Source organism: Lactuca virosa, chromosome 3 (assembly GCF_052849685.1).
Source record: "Lactuca virosa cultivar CGN04683 chromosome 3, Lactuca_virosa_CGN04683_v6, whole genome shotgun sequence".
In the NCBI taxonomy this organism is placed as follows: Eukaryota; Viridiplantae; Streptophyta; class Magnoliopsida; order Asterales; family Asteraceae; genus Lactuca; species Lactuca virosa.
Genome location: NC_136428.1, coordinates 314,079,432 through 314,084,628, shown reverse-complemented (window position 1 = coordinate 314,084,628; position 5,197 = coordinate 314,079,432). Strand labels below are relative to the sequence as shown.

At 34.5% G+C, this 5,197-nt stretch overlaps 1 pseudogene across 1 annotated transcript; it reads right to left on the bottom strand.

Annotated features, from left to right (window-relative positions):
* Positions 1 to 289: 289 nt before the first annotated feature.
* On the bottom strand, positions 290 to 4,812 carry LOC145167337 (protein NARROW LEAF 1-like; annotated as a pseudogene). Its single transcript, XR_013741071.1, has 7 exons — positions 4,577 to 4,812; positions 4,088 to 4,152; positions 3,448 to 3,950; positions 3,125 to 3,268; positions 1,860 to 2,100; positions 1,283 to 1,782; positions 290 to 824 (listed from the first exon to the last, which is right to left on the bottom strand). The product of XR_013741071.1 is annotated as a protein NARROW LEAF 1-like (transcript).
* Positions 4,813 to 5,197: the final 385 nt, after the last annotated feature.

Below are 5,197 nucleotides of genomic sequence, written 5' to 3'. Positions count from 1 at the left end.
TATTTGTATTTGCCGCTTCAAAAAAAAAAAAAAAAAATCATGCATAGCTACGGAAGCACATCACTATCTATTGATCTTAATGATTCAGCACTACCTATTAATATTCCCTCATGGTCGCTTCAAGAGGCTCTTGTGTCTACACTTACACACTAGTAGTCAGTGTAAATTTCAATTACCCAAAACATTTTTGTTGACAATAAAATCACCAACAAAGCTTTGTTTGGAATATTTTCGACAATAAGAATGAAAAGATCATTCACGTCTTTTCCCAGAGATGAATCCACAAGCATAACAAAAAATAACAATTTTTCATTGTCATGACTCCGAGTAGATATTGTTTTTTGAACAAACGTGGCCTAATAGTCGGTACTCTATCAAGAGTGGTTACATACAACAGAAGTACACAAAAACAATGACACCGAACATTTTTATAATAACATTTTAGCATCCAAATTATGAAAATATGAATTGGAAACGAATAGATAATTGCAATACAAGCTGAATATGAAAAGTTGTTCATTTGTCAGATTGCTTTTGTCTCTTGGGTTCGGGTTCACCCAAGTGTAGGCTGACAGAAATTTCTTCATGTGGAGAAAAAGTATGATATTTGCGAGGAGATGGAGATGTTTCTGAAAAACTTGATATAAACTGATGTTCCACTGTGCCACCTTCATCTCCTTTTGTAGGTTCCTGGAGATTTATATCTATCCGAAGCGGCTCATACTTCTCTTTTGGTGATGTCTGTTCATGTTCAGGAGCAGATGATTCTCCTACAGTCGAATCAATCCCTACTGCCGATGCATTTCTTTCATCTTGCAATGCAGCTTTTTTACAAGGTAAATAATTCAATTTTTACTTACTATTTTTAATAACAATGATTTACCTCTCTAAACCATCTAGAATTAATCTTGTCCTATCTTCATATCAAAAACAGGTTGTACTGCGTTTGACATGCATTAGACTGGCATAGGGACCGATGTCAAAGTAACAAAAATTGCAAATTTTTGTCCCACCAAAAAATATGGGACAGGGAATTGCTCTCGTCTATCCTCATCCTTATGATTGAAAATAGCACCAGAAAGCTTGTCCAGTCCTGTATTGTGTAACAAACGCAGCCTAAAGGCAAGTTTATTATGTAGGGGACTGGACAGGTGGTCTTATACGTATGCATTTCAATTTTCAACTTTTTGTCCAACCAAAAAAGACGTAAATGCCCTCCCTCCTCATCCTCATCCTCATCATTGAAAATAACCCTAGAATTGTAACATGCTTGCATACATACCTTGAAGACTTTGATTGGTTGTGATAAGATCAAGTTCCAAAAGATCAAGAAGGCGTCCAAGATCAACGCCACTTGTCCAATTCTCTGGTGGCTGGCCGACTTTTAATTTTAAACGACCACGATTGGCGGTCCCACCCCAAATAATTCCAATAGGCCGCGGTTTTTCCCCGTCTTGTCCTGTTAAAAGAATGAGACTTCCGCTATCACCTTCAAGATCAAACGTTTGTTGGTTCTCACCCACAACCAAGAAATCTGTAAAAAACAAATTCCTTTTTCATCGTTGTATTCCAATGCATACGCCATTATTGTCCCTGTGGTTAACCCTGAACTTCTTCCAACTTTAGCCACTTGTTTTCCAATTATACTGTTGATTGGAGACTGCAAATCTATGACTTTAACACCACCAATTTCACCGATTCCTTTCACTGATGTAGTCACGTTTGATATGTTTAAGTCTTCAGCAAACGCAATGAAAGCCCCGTCTGCTCGTACAAAGGTTTCTGCAATAAATGTGGATGTATTATAGCAACGTACTTTCATTTCTTTCAATTAAAAAAAAAAAAAAAAAAAATATTACCTGGGTTTGTCCCAGCAAATATTCCATACCAAAGATCGTCAGTGATGAATGAAGTTGCCCTCTCAACAGCCCCAAGGTACACACCGGGTCCAAGACTCGGTGGCAAAGGATGGAACATTTTTTGGTTTGGATAATCCAAGTCAACTGCCACATGTCGATTTGTCAGGAAACCCACCTGTCGATTTCCAGTTCTACTCTTAACAATGGCACCCAAGGTTCCATATGTCTCTTGGCTTGCAACCTAAACAACCAACAATAAGTAAACCTTCTTATTTATCAGAGTTGAACAACCTTTATTTATTACAAAATTAAAGTGTTGAATAAATTTTAGATGGAGAAGATTGTGAATTTTGATCAACTAAAAGCATATGATTCTTTTTCTTCCATACAGCAATGTCATGCTGCTAGGGTGCATAGGCACATGAGGATTCAGACAAATATTCTATTTTCAGACAAACTTTTGGAAGTCCATAAGAATATATTCTTTGCGTTGTCACTATGCAAAGTTTTTATAGATTGAATGATATACATATGTCATCAAAAATAGTTATTTCCTCTTTGGATTTCAATAAATAGACCTGAGTGGCTCTTACTCAAATCATCCAAAAAATGGATGAAATTGTGAAGGTTGTGAACTGATTTAAATCATCCAATGTATGCACTAAATTTTAACAGGAAACATTTTTACATCAACTAATCTATACATAATGATTCATGTTAATTAAAATATTTCATTCTTAACATTAGAAACAAAATCATTTTAAAATATTATCATAGAACAACTATGACAATTTTATTCTTAATCGATGTTGCAATTAATTTTGCTGTGATTTATTTCTTTTAAAATTTGTTGTAGCTTAAGTTTGGTATATATAATATTTATGATCAACTTTTTAGATTATTATAATTTACGTTAACATATCCTGTGTTATATATTTACTTTTTAGTTCTGTAAAAAAATTTAATAACAAGAAAGCTTGTTTATAACAATCATTAATGAATGTAAGAGTTAAATTAGATATCATATACCATATTTGGCTCACTTTAAGGGTCTCAATGATTTGACAATGACATACGTTATGTCTTTATGTTAATCTATTTTTACTTCTTATTTTATATATTCACTAATCAAAATATGATAGATATAGACAATAAAAGTTGATTAATCAAAAGGGTTAAAAGTGAAACATGCTACACCAAATTTAGTGCAATCTGACAACTTACTAATCAATATTCATTTCCACTAATTTAGTCAAAGAAACTACCTGAGAACCCGAGCCTATGCAGGGATCACTTCCACGCAAACCATCCACAAGCTCTGAATACAACTGTTCCTTTGGAGTTGCTGCTGGTGCTCCATAATAAGAGAATTCAACAACATCTACATCACACCACACACCTCCAGGTCCCTGTTCAACCTATTAATTAGTAAATCTATAACATTTCCAACTTTTAAAATCAAAATATGATTATAGATACTAGAAACTTATATCTCAACTTATAACAACTTATATCTATCCATGTGGGACAAGTTGATATAAACTCATCACTTTTTTGTCAATATGATTATAGATACTAGAAACTTAACCTCAAGAGCAGAGGGTAGACACTGGATGTGGCTGAGCCACTGTCTGTGAACCTTGCGAGCTACAAACACAAGAATGGCAGGAATATCTGTGAGTAATCCGCGCCTAATACGGAACCCAATTGCAGTTCCAAGGCTACATCTGCGCAAGATTTTGCTATGAAAAGCCCTGATTGTCATAAGTTCAAGCAATGTAGTAGCACGTTGTCCAGTTGGCAATCGACCAAGAGTTTCAGGCAAAACACCCTTTAAAAGATTTCCAAAGTAATTAGCTCTATCTTCAGCAGCATCATTTAATCGGCTAGAAGTAGGCCATGAAAAGTATGCAGCATTGGTTTCAGAGAGTTGACCAGCTGATGTAGTGGCGAAAGATTGTAAAGGTGGACTTGGTGAAGCCAGATTCAGGTGGTGGTGCTCACAGTAAACTCTTTCCAAATCCAAGGCTGATTCATCAGATGGTGTAGACCCAGAGTGATGAAACATTAGATCCATTGTTAAAATCCCACCTGAGGAAAAACAAATACAAGTATATTACGTGATATGAAAGTTACAAGATATGCAAAACTTTCCTCATTTTCTTTGCGACATTTTCCTATTAAGTAATACTCAAGAACCAACAAATTTAACAGAAAAAGAACCATACCAACTCCAAATGAGGATGATCTTTTACATTTAGTATTATCAAATCAATCTTGAACATCGAAGGATCTAAAAAAAGGAAGGTGATACTAGAATCAGTAAAGTTTCAAAAGGGTCTGACTGCATAGACTAAACGACAAACAATCTGATCATAAACCATTATTGCTTCACTTGCGCATGAAAAGAGATTAAATTAGCACGAATAAAAAAAACCCCAAATTACAATTACAAATTCTTGTCCATGGAATATGATTTGATTAACGTAACGACAAAATTGGGAATTTATAATTTAGGTAACATCTAAAAGTTACGAATATTAATCACGAACTTCCAAGGTAAAAAATTAAGCTTACAATATTGTAGAACAGTAAATTCGCAATGCATCAAAATCCAAAGTAAAAGAATAGATTATAGTACCCAAGCAAACCAAAAACATCATTTCGAATTAACCAATTAACAAAAATCGATCAAATAAGATTAGAAGAAGACTTACAGAGGAGCTGTAGACTGAAATTTCGAAGTGCTACTTAAATATCTTCGGCACTTAAGAACGGATTTGTCAACAAAATTGTCTGTATACGAATTTATAAAATGCGTATCAAATCAGAAGCAGGAAGCAGATGGCGCACCGCTGCTGAGTAGCCGAATTTTAGAGGTTTCGCGGCGGGCCGGCGGATGGAGGGAAGAAAAGGGGGAGGGAAATCATTTTTAGAATGAAAAGCTGAAATGGCTATATGAGGAAATACTCCAATTATTAAAATCGGCCGTCGTTTCTACAATTTACATTTTTACCCTAAGAAACATAAACAGAACAATTTGTGCCCTCTGAACATAAAATCGAAAACTTTGCAGTTTGCACCCTCACAAATATAAACAAGAGTAATTCTGTTGTGCGTATACGAAAATCATCGTCTGTGTCCTGAAAGATATTTTTGCTTTTATAATCCTTCTCATTATGACTTTTTAAGTTAAGTGCTTCTCATTGACGCCGTTAAATGCCGTCAAATATGTGTATAAAGTTACTAATTTGTCTTCTAAGAAACTTTTAATTTTATAATCTTTAAATTTTATTTATAAAATAAAAGATTAAATCAGTCTATTTTTTGAGCATTTT